Source organism: Callithrix jacchus, chromosome 2, assembly GCF_049354715.1.
Source record: "Callithrix jacchus isolate 240 chromosome 2, calJac240_pri, whole genome shotgun sequence".
Classification (NCBI taxonomy): domain Eukaryota; kingdom Metazoa; phylum Chordata; class Mammalia; order Primates; family Cebidae; genus Callithrix; species Callithrix jacchus.
Window position 1 is genome coordinate 103,136,922 of NC_133503.1, and position 16,988 is coordinate 103,153,909.

Below are 16,988 nucleotides of genomic sequence, written 5' to 3' on the forward strand. Positions count from 1 at the left end.
TATCAGTATGTTCCTTTTCTGTTCACCATATAGAATGAAGAAATATTACTTTACATTTCAACTAAATAGCAACAACATAAATGAGGGGTAGAATATCTGAGTTCTCCATAAAACTGTCATTTCTAGTGCATTATGGAGGAAAGCTTAGCTTTATTTCTGATTAGATGCCAGATTTTAAAAATGTTATTTCAGGAGATTTACCTCTCCATGCTTCCCAGTGAGTATATCTACTACAAAATATTTTTATCATATTTTGAAGAGTGATAGAGAAAAATGTTTACAACATAAAATTAGGTGGAAAAGTTAGATAACAATTTGTAAATTATTTTGTTTGTATTTTCAAAGAAACAAAAAAGGAAAACAAAAGCAGTTGGCAGTAGAAAATATTAAGAAGTAGGATAATATTTGATTTTGATTTCATTTTTATCTTATTTAAAAAAATTCTCTATAATGATAATGTAGTATTTTAATAGTTAGAAAAGAATCCTCAAAAATCACAAGCTATATATTCTCACTGTGGTACTATATTTAGACACTGTATATTCTCTTCCTTTCCTCTACTACTTTGCTGTGAAGATTTTCCATTTTTCCCTTCTCTCCTACCCTCCTATCCTAATTTCTATCTTTGCATTTGTGGAAAGTCTCATGTCTACTTAAGTATTTATGAATGAAGTTCATGTTGCCCATGTGGACATTCTTCCAGATACACTATGAGGCCCATTACTGTAATACATTGGGTGTGGAAATCCTCTGTCATAAAAATGTCTTCCAATGTTGCTGGATAAATTATCTAAGCAATAAACTTACCTCATCTTTCTCTCCATGGGTCATGGAGGTGTGGGCATGGGCAGGGCCATGGACATGGTGTGGGGGAGGGTTCTGAGAGCTAATCTGGTGAAGCAGAAGGAGCTCTGTTTGGCTGGCATGAGGTCTGCATGGTTTGTCTGGTTATGAGACCAGTGCATGATTATAGGTAAATATTTTGATATTTGTTTCCTCTGTTTATAATGAAAAGTCTGGATGTTGGGGTAATTTCTGGACTTAATATTTTATGAAAATGTGCCTTTGATATATTTTTTATGAGTCTATAAATATTTATTTGAGATCTGTCCAGTTAAACTACTGTAATACCTCTATAGAACTTTGACTTTGAGACTTAACAATCAATAAAAGATGAGGTGTATATTGACCATAATTATGGAGGCAGATTGCTCTTTAGTTGATCTTTAGCTATCATTAAAATTTGTTTCCTTAGTACTATCTGCTGCACGTGGATGTGTATGATGGAACTCATAGCATGCATGTGTCATACCTGAAATGAATAGTATTTGTCGAGTCTGAACGTCAGAGAATTTACATGAGGAGGACTGCTTGAGTAACTGCTGTCCTCCTTGGTGCTGACAGTTACTTAGAGGCCTGGAAGGAATACAGTTGCACTACCTGTGAAGTGCTGTGAGAAACATTTTCCAGGTACCAGAGACAAGAAGCTGTGGCTATGGAGTGATTCTTTATTAAAGTTTGATGAAAGCGAGAGTGTTAATTGAAGAAGGTAGTATTCAGTAATTAGGCACCTGCTAGTATCATTTTGGAGCTTTATTAAGTACTTTAATTAGGGCTATCAGCAATTCTGCCATTGGAATAAAAATGCACATGAAAATGCTTATTTTAATTTGGGGTGTGTTATGTTGACAATCACTACTAATTTAATATTGCTGGTAAATTTCCCTAAGAATTTAAATTTTAAAAGTTTACTTCTGTGATCCAATATTTTTAGGGATTGTTTTTGCACTGTTCTAATTATTTTATATGCATTAATTAATTCAGTTCTCGTAACAACCAGTTAGGTAATATTATTGTCATCACTTAGCAGTAGAGGGACTTGAGGAAGTTTAAAGAAAGTAAAGTATAACTTACCTAAAGTCTTGCTGAGGAGGACACTGAATTCCTACCCAGCGACCTATGACCACTAACGTCTATCTTTCTCCATGGCTTTTGTCTTTGTGGCATTCTTACGTTAGATGTTCAATTGCATTGATTATAGCAGAGGCTCATGGTGCAATATTCTGAGTCCCCACCTGATTTCTGTGCAGCCGTGCTATAAAATGCCATTGCTAGCATTACTCGTTAGACCTGTATCACTGAGTGTCCCTTCCCTGTTTGCCTTCTCCAAAGCAAAAGAAGGCTTCAATCCATAGGTAGGTCTACAGGAAGATGTACAGGGAAGATGATGCCACTGAAGGCAACCCTCAGCCAAGGATGAGGAAGTCAGCAGATGAATTCCTTAGCCTCCTCAGCTTCTGGCAGGGCAATTCTCAAACATGCTAGTCATGGTTTCTGTGAGGGTCCGCAGTGGGATTGAACCCTATTCATCGACATTGCTAAGTAGCTCATTAATGCTCATTAATGGTATCCTTCATTGGCTTTTATCCTTTCTCTGCTGCTCTCTCCTCACTTTCTCACTCTTTCCTTCCTAGGTATTTTCTCAAACGATTTACATCCATGCTCTTGTCTCATGCTGTGCTTTCTGAGAAACATAAACTAAGACAGTGTTATTACGTTTTATGGGTGCCTGCTTGTTAACTTGTGTAATATATATTCTAAGTTATAATATAATCCCTCTCTACTATTTCCACGTAGTTGTGAAGACCTATTAATTTTTTCTTCATAATGTCAATTTTCTATTCCCACAACCCACCTTGCAGTCCAAGCCTTTATTGTATTGTCCCTGAGGTAGTTTTTTTAGGCTTCTAGTTAGCATACCCTCTTCTATCATCTAAGACTTCCTGCATACTGATGCCCCATAAATTTTCCTCTAGTGTTGGTTTCATCTGTCACTCCCTTGCTCAAAAACCTACAATTACTCTGAACAATTTGTCACATCAAGTCTAAATCCCTCTCACCAAGTTAAGTTGCGCTTTCTTTACAAAATTCTCCAACCCTGATGAGCTCTATTGATTTTTCATGTCTCTGAATTCTTATAACACCTATAATTTTGCCACAGAATTTAACACATATTTATTACCTTGTATTATTCACATATTTTGCATGTTATCTTTGCCCACTAAACTACAGGCTCCTTGATGCCATAAACTATAGCTTGTGGTTAATTTGCATTTTCTATAATGTAGCACAGTTCTAGGCACAAGAGTACAACTCAGTACTTTTCAACTGGATAATTGTTCATTTTTAGAGACTTCCTAGAAGGGGAAAATTTGTTACTGATTTTGCACATATATTTCCTAAAAGAGACAAAATCTGGATGGCATTTTGTTTAGCTCAAATTCTCAAAGTAAGCAACAAATAAATGTCAGTTCTTTTAAGTTTCAATTATGGAATATGATTGTTACTATTCCAAGTGGCAAAAGTCAGCTTCAAAAGAGAGCAAGATTTGCCATATGTTTTTAAACCTAGAGCATTGTTAAATATTTGACCACCCAGGAGAGATAGAAAGAAAAATGAAGGCCTGCTTATGGACCCACTGAGGACTTTAACACCTTGAAGGAAATTATTTTTAGCCACGATGTTGCTAACATTTGGCCTAGTTTTAAAGGCATCTTTTAGTGAGACAGTGGAACCCTATTGATTAATATAAAATGCTCTGAAGAAGGAATGATTTTATATTCCTAAATACCATGCCCAATATTTCCAAAGATACCTTTCATTTTCGTACAATTTTTCCTCAAATTTAAGCTTTTTTAGGAGCTTATATCTTTATAGAAGTCCGTAACAGAGCTTATTTAAAACTGGAAAATAATACTAAAAAGTGAAAGATTCTAGAACTCACCATACTTAATATCCTAATTTAATACAGTGAAAGTAGGTGTGTGTGTGTGTGTGTGTGTGTGTCTTCATAAGGTAGATGGGGAACTACTTCAGTAGAGTACACAAAATTTGAAACCAAAAGCTCTATTTAATTTTCTTGGGCATCTGTCCAGGTGTTTTTCCAGGCCAGATTTTTATAATTACTTAAGTATGCTCCATTGCAGAGGTCCTAATAGAAGCATCTAAATCTTACTGTGCAACCTCAGGGAACAAAGATATTCTCTTGAAAACTTGATTGCTTTTCTGTGGAAGCAGTTCGCTTTGATTTATATCACTTTTGAAGGGAGCTTCACTGAGGCTTTGAGTAATCCAATAAGGATTATATAATATACTCCCCTTTACATCTTGTAGAGTTGCTGTGTATGGAGCACTTTGTTTATGATTCAGGAAATGGGCTAAAAGCTTCCTTGGTTCATCTCTGTTCACAAAATTTGTTCTAGGGGAAGTAATGGCCTTTTGCATTTTAATAAGCAGTAAATCTCAAGTATTACAATGCTCCAGTAGCAAGCTCTCTTTGGCAGTGTGGGCCTTTCCCTGTGGAACTTGCTCTTATTCAGCAGTTTGGATATGAAGATGATTCTTATCTCATCACTGTGTTTCCATTTGAAGACACTGCCCTGGGAAATGTTGTCTACATTTTTTTTTTCTGAAAATAATCTGAGCCTCCTTCATGAATGCCTAAGAGGGATATGAAAAATTAACAGAAGCTCTATGAATGGCCAGAAGTTTTATTGAAGTTATATACCCTTATCTAAAAAGACAAATATTTGCTATTTTGCATCATTTCCCTTTAAACATGGATTACTTAAGTATTGGTAGTTCATCTAATATTTAATCTTATTTCCTGGGGATGATACAAAAGTGAGTATGATAAAACCTAGGCTTATAGCTACTTAAGGAAATCTTCATGTGAATGAATTTCGTGGAGTATATCACAGTGGGCCTTTCTGGGTTTTATGACATGAATATCCTTCTAAGTAAGTTCCTTGGAGAATTTCTTTCTTAAAAGTAGAATTGTCTGCAAAGACAACCAGATACATAAAAGCCCAACTGTGTAAACCAGTTCTGTTTGAACAATAAACCATCAAATAAGAATGTGGTTTCCATACCTAGAAATTTCTAAAGGAAATTCTCATAAGAACAGGGTTGTTTTCATCTGGCTCTTTGGCTGTGTCTATGTGACTTGACATACCTACTGCAGAAAGATGTAAGGGTCTGATTGTTCCAATTTGATCTTATCAATTGCTTAACAATCAATTAAGTTGTGGTTAATTAAATATCCAGAAGCAGATGTGTATGTAAATTCCAATTTAATGACTAGCTCAGTGTCTTTATAGCAAAACTTTCTCTAATGTTCTGTGATTAAATTTGCTTTTTAAAATTTTACTCTATGAGCATTTAAGCAGCTTAAGACTATGCAATATGATGATGATTTAAAACCTAGTTAAAATATTTACAAACTATTGGCATAAGAAATGGTATATAAACAAGTATTTTTCTATATATATTAAAAGTATTGCATACTTCTCTTGGGTTCAGTATCTTCATAAAAAAAAACCCAGAATTTGGAACTGTGATGAATCTCTTAACTGCAGTCTGAATTGCTTTTTTAATAAATAAGATGGAGGCTCTTAGAAGCAAAATATGTCCAAGATAGAGGCAGAGCTAGAATATAAGCATTGAACTTCTAATTCAGTTTAAGACGTGCTAACTGAATTCAGTATTGTATATATTATGTGATTTCCCTTAATTTTTGTGAGATGTTTTCTTCTAAATATTATTATTTTTTTTCGAGATGGAGTTTCGCTGTTGTTACCCAGGCTGGAGTGCAATGGCATGATCTCGGCTCACTGTAGCCTCCACCTCCTGGGTTCAGGCAATTCTCCTGCCTCAGCCTGCTGAGTAGCTGGGATTACAGGCACGCGCCACCGTGCCCAGCTAATTTTTATTTTTTGTATTTTTAGTAGAGACGGGGTTTCACCATGTTGACCAGGATGGTCTCGATCTCTAGACCTCGTGATCCACCCGCCTCGGCCTCCCAAAGTGCTGGGATTACAGGCGTGTGCCACCGCGCCCGGCCCTCTTCTAAATATTAATATATTTGAAGTGATATGTCCTGTAAGTGTAATATATTTGCCCCAACCTCCCTTCCTTTTACAATATTTGTTGAGTGACTAAGTGGTAAAGATTGAGAAAGGGCAAGTATAAAGGGACAATTATGTCTCATGTATTTTTTATTATACATACATACTTTTGGCTGTATTAAGTTTGAAATGCTTCTGCTGCATCTAACTAGAGATGTTACTTAGGGATTTGTATACATTTTTATTCTAGTTTGAGAGGATGGGTTTGCATATATAGGAGGCACAGATGTATATTTGTTATATATACTACATATATAGTAACATAGATATGCCATTTATATATATATATATATATATATAAGTACATACACATTCATAAACTCTGAGGAAAACATGGAAAAATAATGGAACTACTCTTTCAGACTGCTCTAGCATAGCTGCTGAAGCAAATCAAACAAAGCAGCACTTATTAAAATAAATATCTTGACAATGTGAATGAAGAAAATTCTTAGTAAGAAAGATGGTACTCTTTATATAAATGGAGAATTTAAGGAATCAGCAAACACATCTTTCCCAGACACTGTGGTGGCATACGCTGTGTGGAGATGGCAGAATATTCCTTTAACTCATTCCTTACCATTCTGTCTTCCCTCTCAGTTCTTCAAGTCGCCATGCATTTGTACAGTTCTGGAGATAGATGAGGTCTCCCAGAGAGAATCCATGGCTCCATGTTGATGGTGGTCAGTCCAAGGGGCTTTGTGAGCAATTACCCTTATCTCTCTCTTAAAAAATCACCTAGAAGTTTTATTGTTCAATTTTCAATTGATATATTTATACATATGTATGGGATCCATGTGAAATTTTGTTACATGCATAAACTGTGTAATGATCAATCAGGATATTTGGAATATCCATCACCCTCTGTATTTATAATTTCCACGTGTTGGGAACGGATATGTTCTGCCTCTGTGTTCCTACCCAAATCTCATCTTGAGTTGTAATCTAAATTGTAATCCCCATGTGTTGGAGGAAGGACCTTGTGGGAGGTGATTGGATCATGGAGGGGGGTGGTTCCCCCATGCTGTTCTTTTGATAATGAGTTCTCACAAGATCTGATGGTTTTATAAGGGGCTCTTCCCCCTTCACTCTGCACTTCTCTCTCCAGAAGCCTTGTGAAGAAGGACATGTTTGCTTCCCCTCCATCATGATTTCCAAGTTTCCTGAGGCCTCCCCAGCCACGTGGAACGGTGAGTCAATCAACTTTTCCTTTATAAATTACCCAGTTTGGGGTATTTCTTTATAGCAATGTAAAAACAGACTAATACAGGAACATTTCAAGTTCTTTCTTCTAGTTGCTTTGAAATATATAATACACTGTTGCAATCTACAGCCACCCTACTGTGCTATCACATTCCTTCTAACTGTATGTTTGTACCCATCAACCTACCTCTCTTTATCCCCCAACCCTCCAACATACACCTTTCCCAAACTGTGAAAATTGTCATTCTACTTTCTACCTTCATGAGATCAATCTTTTTTAGCTCCCACATGAGTGCAAATACATGATATTTGTCTTTCTATGCCTGCTTATTTCACTTAACATAGTAACCTCCATTTCCATCCATGTTGCTGCAAATTACATAGGTTCATTTCTACTGCTGAATAGTATTTCATTGTGTATATATGCTATATTTTCTTTATCCATTTTTCTGTTGATAGGACAATTTGGTTAATTCTAAATATTTGTTATTGTAAATAGTGTTGCCATAAATGTGAGAGTGCAGATATCCATTTGATATGCTTTTTAATTTCCTTTGGATAAATACCCAGTAGTGGGATTGCTGGATTGTGTGGTAGTTCTAGTTCTAGATTTTTGAGAAATCGCCATACTGTTTCCCAGTGTAGTCATCCTTAATTCTTTTGTACTATTGTAGTGATATCTTGTTAGTTTCATTCTTCCCAACATGCATCGTTTTTATTAGTAGACAGATGGACCAAGCCCTTCTCCTCTCTAAATAAGCCATATTAGCTATTGTTAACTTTGCTACACCCTAGAACCCGTTCTGGTACCAACATAAGGCTTTGTTGTGTCTTAATTTTACTAAAAATTTGAAGATGAATAAAGGAAAGTTACATTTTAATGCCACATAGCAAATTTGCTTTTCGTGTTCTTACAAATACCATTAAGGACTATGGTTTTTCATTAAGGGGCCTGCTGTATGTCTATGGCTTTAAGCATCAAGCAGAGGTGTCAATGGAATTACCAGAAGGGAAAGAACACCAGGCACATAGTGGGTACTATGCTGAATGAATAAGTAAATAAAGCATTTCATTTAGAGAAATACTACCATAATTCATAAGAAAATTACGTTATGTCTTAAAAGACAAGCATATACAGCCACTTCACTGGAATAGTGATTTTCAAATTTGAGTGTGTTCCAGAATCACCCGAAGGGCTTGTTAAAATAGGTTGCTGGGCACAGTCCCCAAAGTATCTGATATACTGGCATAGGATGTAGAATTTGTATTTTTAATAAGTTTCTTGGTAATGCTGACACTGTTCTTCTAAGGATGAAGCTTTGAGAACCACTGTTTTAGAATAGTTCCCCCATCTCATTTTTGATGCACATGGAGCTCTGATGCAATCTATCTACAGTCTACAACCTGTTCCATAGTTAAGATGACAGAGACCCTCAATCAGGCCTGAAATGTATTGAATATTCTACAACTTTCGTTATGCAGTATGTTTCTCAACAGTTATTGAATTTGAAGATTATGCAAATATTCTGAGAAAAAGCCATCTAGGAATCACAAATCTCTTTATAATGTTATGATAATGAGCTTTGTGTTGTATTAGGGTGATATCTGTAAAACAAAATAAAACTAAACAAAAATCTTTCTTTTCTAGCCGAGGAATAATTTTAAAGCTAGAAAGGCTATAACTATTGGGTTTGGCCTTTGATTTCAGTGAAAATTTTAATACCATGCTTGTTTAGAGTTTCAGTGTGTGCATCTTAATTTAAATGTCATAACACCATATATCCGCAGTTCCTTATCAAAAGGAAAACTATGAAATGATTAAATGGGCCAGACCCTATTTATAAACAGAAACTTTCCCTTTAAACTATTTTAAATTACGCTTCCTTCATAAGTAACAGAGCACACTAGAATCAAAAGCAAGTACAATGGTGAAATATTTATTGTCTTCATTTTTACCAACTATCTTATAATCATTCATGACCAAGATAATTCCCAGGTGATATTTACTGGAGTAATACCCAAGCCTTACCTGACTCAGCTCTTTGCTTAGCTTGTCATATGATTACACTATGGGTTTGCTTTGCAGTGGAGGCATTGAACAACAATTTGTTTAGTGGTTCTCACACTTCAGCAGCATCAGAGTCACCTGCAAGACTTGTTGAACCAGAGATTTCTTGACTCCCACCTCCAGACTTTCTGATTCAGTACCCCTGGGAGGGACCTCCAAATCAATTTTGTACATATATGCAAGTAATGCTGACATTGCTGGGAAAGTTTGAGAACCCTATTCTAGGTTCTATTTGGGTAACTGTAATGTTCTGCAGATGTCAAAAGATCCTATTTATCTGTGGCTACTGAGAGAATATAGGCAATCTGTCTGGAAATGTGAAAGTTCATTATTTTAAAAAGTAGTGGAGTTACGTAATTCTTCCAGAAGCAAACCAGAGAAGTGTCTGTCCTATTCTAGTATCAGCTGAGGACAGATTGGACTTCTTGAAGTTGTGTGTCAATCAGCACACGCACTTAGGACCTCCTTTATATTGAGGCCAGGTTTTCTGCCTTACTGGATTCTCTCAGTGTTGTGGCAAAATGGTAATTGTTCTAATCTCATTAAGTTCCTTGCTGATAGAATTCCAAGATATTTCTTCTGTTTATAAACCTAAGGGTTTTACTTTAATATCTTTGAAAATGTACATCAATATAAACAAATCATAATGAGAACTTTGGACTAGGAGATCTAGAGTGCCATGCAGATCATTTCGGTACACTTTGGTCGACGGTTCATTGGTGAGTTGTTTTAGGACTAAGAAGATGATTGACTTTTGTTGTGTATTGAGAAGTGTATTGAGGTAAGTTTAAACATATCTCAGGACAAAGGTCAAATGGGAAAGCTTATGTCAATTAAGTGAAAAGAATAAAAATAAGAAAACAACAATGAAAATCTCCAACCCTTAATTGATATCAAAAGCTTTGCAAGCTTTAAACCTGTCTACAGTTTTACTTTCTTGTGATACTCAGCAACTTAAGTGCTGCCTTAATTACTTCATTACTAGTGGCCTAGATCTCAGGTGCTCCTTTTCGAAGTAAAATGTTCCCTTTGGGTATTTTAAACTTCCCTCTTGCTAATTCTTTTCCTTGACGTTATCTGGTATAAGCTGAATTTAGTGAAATTTTATGTGTAAATGGGTGTCATAGTTCTTCCCAGGTGGCAGAATGGCTAGGCGGACAGGCATCTGTATTTCTCTATAAGGAGGGAGTTAGGGAAAATGTCAGGCAAGAGAACTATCTAAATGATACACAGATTATATTCAGATTTTACTTCTATGTAGCTTACATAGATTCAGATGTATTAATGAACATTCAGTGATTTTTCTTTGTGGTTTAGTTTTCCTTAGTTTATAATAGCTTTATTTTTTAAAGCTCCATTTTTGTTACTTGCATATATTTATATATATATATATATAGCTTAACATAATCACCTCCAGTTATACACATGTTGCTGCAATGATATAAGTTCATTCTTTTTTTATGGCTATTATATATATGTATAGATATTCTTTCCCCTGGGTAACCTGTGTTCCTATGATATTCATAGTGTTGTAATTTGCTGAATTTCTGTAGCTTTCTTTTGCTTTTTTTGTTGTTATTGTTGTTTTATTTTCCATTCTACAATCTGGAAACTTTCCAAGTACTGATATAATTGTAATTCCTCCAGCATCTACAATAACTTGTTTCCCTGAGATTAAAAAGTATATTTGGTGACTGAGAAAAGGTTGGTGTTCTAGAGAAAGAAAAGACAGTGTCTTTGGAAATTCTGTTTTAGCTTAATTTTCTCCCATCAAAGAGGTGTCTTTACTATTTTTCAAGTATCTTTTCTGGTGCTCTACATATTTGTAATGTACAACTTTATTCCCTAATTTCACATAGAAAAATAAAGTTGAAAATAGTGAAATTATTTGTAGCATGTGTCCAACTGAAAAAGTCATGATGGATTCATATTAGATTGTCTTATGTTTCTGTTATTAACCTACTGTGTATCATGAAGCTCAGAGTTGTTTTTTGTTTGTTGTTGTTGTTTGTTTTTGTAGCCAGCTTTTCATTACATTCCCCAAAGCCATTAGGTAAAGGATGGCTATTTTGTGCTGTGAATGCTATTTGTGCTATTTTGACAGCTGTGAACTTAGGCTTCTATAAGCTTTCATTGTCGGCTAAGGAAATTGCAGGTTTGTGTTGCTGTTGATCTTCATCAAGATATATGGTAATCTGATCACTAAAAGTCATGTTGATTCATTTCCTCTGGGCTAGAGATTCTCCTGAAATGTTCCCAATTTTTGATGATTGAGTCAAAGATGTAATTGCCCCTGAACCTGGAGTTAAACTCAAGATGATCTTCATTTTTGTGTTCCATGTTTCTATTTCCTTCTTATTTTATTGGCAAAAACATCAAAATATATTTCTCAGAAATATTAGCAACGCTAGCCAGAGAAAAGATATTGAAATACAACTGATCCCCCTGCTGTCTCTGAACAAACAAAGAAGCTTGGTGGTCAATCATTATCCTCATGAAATGCCTGAGGTCAATTGCAGACTGATTTTTTTTTTTTTTGTAGATGAGGGGAAACAAGATTCTTACTCTCAGCCGAGGGAGCTTCTTTAAACCTAGCCCAGAGACCTTTACTAACAGCCAAGCTGGCTAGACTAGATAGAAGTTGATCCAAAAGTAAATAATTTTTATTCTTTCTTGCAAAACAGAAAAAAAAAAACAAAACTTACGTATAGAAATTCAGCTAACGACATACTCCAAGGTCATCAGTGAGCTATACAGGAACCTACTTCTTTATTAAGCTAGAGATAAAAACATAAGTTGCAAAGTTATTATAAACCTTTCAAGTATGTCACCTAATTTATACTTAAACAAAACCAAGACATGTTTACTTTGTATGTATAATTTTGTCTTATCAAATCATTTGTATTATTTTTCTTTAGTTATTACAATGATAGGTTGTTTTCAGTGATAAAACTTTTGTTTATAGAGTATTTGTCAATCTAGAGAAACCTTTCTTTGGATCTATGGAAGTAAAGAGAGGAAACTCAGGGAAGAAAATTCTGTCTCTCAGGTCATACATAGCAGATACCAGAAACTAGGATATGTGTCCCAACATATATATACTTCAGTGGAAAGTTCAAAAAGCTTGTCCATTACATTGTGAAATTTGCTTAAGTTCTCCTGTGATATTTCCTTCCTTCATAGAATACCAATACCCATTTCTTCCTTTTCTCTTCTGCATATATATGTTATTCTTTTCCTGAGGGGGTTTTTTACCAGAGCAAGGTAAGTGCCACTTATTTTTAGTACTACTGGTAACATTATTTTTAACATTCCTTTGACATAAGAATGAGGATGAAGCATTTCAGAATGAAATATGCTAGGCATCTGTGATCACTTGTCCTGCCTTTTGTAATTCTGAACCTATTCTCTTTAATGGTTATGGAATACCTTCCTCGATACTGTGCTTAATTTCTACTGTTACACCTGTTCCATTTATTTTTTGAATAGCAACATCTGAACAAATTTGGGAAATTAGAAACTTTGAAAGACCATACAGTTTAGGAAATAATAGAGTTTATTATTATTATTTTGATTTACATCTATGGAACATTCTGATAGATCAAATTTGGTAAGGAAAGCCATCATATCAGGGAAAATTGAAGGGTTAAGGAACTTCAACCACAGACAGGAATAAATGACTAAGAAGCAGAAAGAACTAATGGGGTGATGTAATTATGACTTTGACCTCCAGGACAGAACAAAGGCAAAAACAAAATCTTGGAAAGCAACTGCATTAAAAAATAATAATAATAGGCCAGGGATGGTGTCTCATGCCTATAATCCCAGCACTTTGGGAGGCCAAGGCAGATGGATCACCTGAGGTCTGGAATTTGAGACCAGCCTGGCCAACATGGTAAATTCCCGACTCTACTAAAAATACAAAAAAATTAGCTGGGCATGGTGGTGAGCCCCTGTAATCCCAGATACTTTGGAGGCTGAGGCAGGAGAATTGCTTGAACCCAGGAGGCAGAGGTTACAGTGAGCCAAGATTGCATCACTGCACTTCAGCCTGGGTGACAGAACAAGACACTATCTAATAATAATAATAATAATAATAATAAACTTTATTTGACTCAAGAAAATTATAAAAATTTAAATAGTTATACATAAAATATCATCCTTATTGTTCACACACATAATCAGAGTGATGCTTACTCAAGTTCACATCATTTTTTTCTTTGTGGAACACAGAGAACTCTGAGAATATGACCTCATGATTATGAATTACTAAAGTTTGCAGCTCAGATGAAAGGAATACAGACAGACGGTGCTCTGACCATTTAAAATTGAGGCTTTTTTGGGTATCTTTTTGGTAGTGTTTAAAATGACTCTATGTACTCCTTAGCCTTCTAGGTTAGTGTATAATCTTCCCTGGGGCAGTCACTGATCTATTTAACCTTCATGTGCCCTACTGCCAGGCGACCAGATTTACTACCATGCTTTGTACACAGTAGATGTGGAATAATTATACACTGAATTAAAGTCATTGTGCCTAATCTATTTATAGAAAACAGGAGTAAGCGATGATAACTCATCAAAACCAAGTAGCTAGTGAAGAGTTTGATCTTATTCCCTTATTTACATTTGATTATTAAATACTTCAAAACACATGTGGTCATCATATGTTGAACCATCTAAATTTAAAGCTGCTAACTGGTTTTCTAACTTCCATCAGGATAAACCATGTTTCTGACAATTCTTCTGCAGCTGTGGAACAGAAAAAGTCCTGTCATTTATTTTTCTGTCATACTAAAATGTAACTTGTGATCTAAGATTTTCTATAGTACTTTGAAGGAAATAGCTGAAGAGGATTTGGCAACGATTTTTCCGTCAGGCAACAGCCTTTTCCCTCTTCCATGCCTTTCACCTTCTTCCATATCATTACTCATATTTGTGTACATTGTTGATGTCAGATACTTGGGATGCATTACTGCATTACAGGTTTATCAACTCCTTGATGACAGGCACCATCGCTTATGCATTATTGTATTTTATGCAGCATCCATCAGATTGTTTTGCATATAGAAGTTTATCACATATTCAATGATTGAATAAGTATTTTCCACTGAAATAAGTATTGTTCATTAGGGGCAGCACTGGGGAATAGTTAAGAGTTTAGGCTCTAGAATTAAACCACCACCAGGTTTGAATCGTGATTTTACCACCTTCAATGTGTGCAATCTTGGGTTAATCACAAAACCTCATCAAAGCCTCACGTTCTTGTGAGTATTAAAAAAGGACATAATGCAGATGTCTTAGAGCAGTACCTGGTTCAAAGTCAATATTCTGTGGATGTTAGTTTTTGTTTTGCCTTTTCTATGGAAAATAGTACTTCCTGGCTAAATAAGCCACACTGCTGGGGCCTAGGAAAATCTGGGATTTTAACTTCTTGCCAGATTTTCATGATAGCAATATAAAACTATGCCATGGTTATCTTTTATATCAATATTTCAGTAGATTCAGAAGAACTATAAAAACTGTTTATAGTGAGATATTCTGCTAGTATTTTAATGTCACTGTTTTTAATGAAAGATGTATTGAAATGTTGTCTACAGTGAATAATGTAAATATCAAAGGGATTGTGGTGGCACTCAGTGTTATCATCAAGGAAAAGAGAATGCCTAAATTTTATGAAGTTCTTGAAGATGTTATGTCAACAAGGAACAATGACAAATGAGACAGCATGGGCTGCTTTATCTCTTGAGGTGAATATTGTTTATCTCTGTTATTTGACAAATGATTACAGCTGCAAAGTGGAGCTCTCTGGTCGGTTGTGTCAGAGAGAACCCGACTCAGGTGCATGACCAGTTAGTCTTCTACTTATCATCTGAGCCTTAATTTCATTCTTACTCAGCTGCTCAGTCCCCATAGGTAAGAATCCCAAGGGAACAATTCTACATGTGAGAAGAAGGAAGAAGAGGACAAGACAGCATGGCCTTACAGGGCCTTGGCCTTGTTTACCATTCCCATTTCCTGGAGACCTGTGAGTTTCTGCTCAGTAGTAAATGCAATGAAATAGAGAATGTGACCAACCCTATTGGTTTTTTTCTCCTCTCAGGTGGGAAAGATGGGGCAGAGTATTTCAATATGGGGAGGGAAGAGAAACATCTCTGATTTGGGAAGTGAAAAGGCAGATTTTTCTTCCCATTACAGGCTAAAACGTGTGTTCTCTTAACCCCTAGTTTTAGATATAAAGTAGTGAGAGGTACAGATGTTTGCATCATTGCTGATATATACTGGTCAAATAAAGTTTATGCTCTAAAGAAATTGTAAGGAATTGTACTCTCTTTTTTATTTCTAATATCTAAATGTCCTTAATATTGGTCTTGCTCATTTGTACATTTGTTTTCTTTACTATTAATTTTTACAGTACTAAAGTATGGTCAGCAGAAAATACCCTAATAACCTTATGTAATTTGTGAGTAATTTTCCATATTTATTAAACACATCTCTGCATGTGCTTAAATAAGGATTTTTATGTATCTTTAAGGAATTATTATGCAGAAAACATTTCTCAATATGTTGGCTCATGGATTTTCTTGTTTGTTTATAAAATCTATTTATTTTAAGGCACTAGAGAAACTAGACCTAGCCAGGCGCGGTGGCTAAAGCCTGTAATCCCAGCACTTTGGGAGGCTAAGGCGGGTGGATCACGATGTCAAGAGATCGAGACCATCCTGGTCAGCATGGTGAAACCCCGTCTCTACTAAAAATACAAAAAAAAAAGGGGGGCATGGTGGCGCGTGCCTGTAATCCCAGCTACTCAGGAGGCTGAGGCAGGATAATTGCCTGAACCCAGGAGGCGGAGGTTGCGGTGAGCCGAGATTGCACCATTGCACTCCAGCCTGGGTGACAAGAGCGAAACTCCATCTCAGAAAAAAAAAAAAGAGAAACTAGACTTGTTTAACTGTGCCATGAATTCTTTAATTTTGACCTGTGAAAGCCTTAGCTTTACAATAGCTAATAATTAGAGGAAAATTTAATATTAACTAAGTAGGAGTAGTTCTGATAGATATTATTTCTTATTCTGAGTATAAAAATGTAGATTTCATGATTCTAGATTAGCATTTTAATATAATAACTATAGCAATATTTAGTTCTCAGATAAGGGACATTGTAATATTTTGGGTTTTTATGGGAGGTAATGGAGTAGTAATTGTGTTGGTGGTAATAGCAAAACAAACTCGAGGGGCAAGTGGTGGTAGATGAAAACTAACATTTATTCTACCAATTGCCCAGTGCTGAATCAATGAAATTATTCATGTTATCCTATTTTACTCTGTCACTAATCCTGTACTATTGAATTACTGTTCAGGTGAGGTTTGTGTAGAAGATAAATAGCTTGCTCAAGATCATTCCGAAAAATAGTAGCAGAAATAGAGTATTAACTGGAGATTTGTAGGGCTTCAAATATTATATTCTTTGGGTGTTTTCTCTGTACCTAGAAGTGTAGCACTAATGTGACATAAGCTTCTTCTTTTTTGTTGATGGGATCTTTCTACCATGATGTGAGGAAGCTTGGGCTGGCCTGCTGGAAGATATGGACATGAGGCGAGAAAGGCCCCAGCTGTTCTAACCAAGTTGTCACAACTACTCCAGCTGAGGCACCAAGCATATGAGTGAGACCATTCTCCACCACCATTGGGGCTGGATCAGAAGACCAGCTGACCAGTCTACACAATCATGGATAATAAAGAGATATGTAATTATTC

At 35.7% G+C, this 16,988-nt stretch overlaps 1 long non-coding RNA gene across 1 annotated transcript; it reads left to right on the forward strand.

The window, feature by feature from the left end:
• Window positions 1-487: 487 nt before the first annotated feature.
• On the forward strand, window positions 488-14,903 carry LOC144581573 (uncharacterized). The gene is made up of 3 exons (XR_013532560.1): window positions 488-6,646; window positions 7,072-7,153; window positions 14,832-14,903. It is a non-coding gene; the product is annotated as an uncharacterized LOC144581573 (long non-coding RNA).
• Window positions 14,904-16,988: the final 2,085 nt, after the last annotated feature.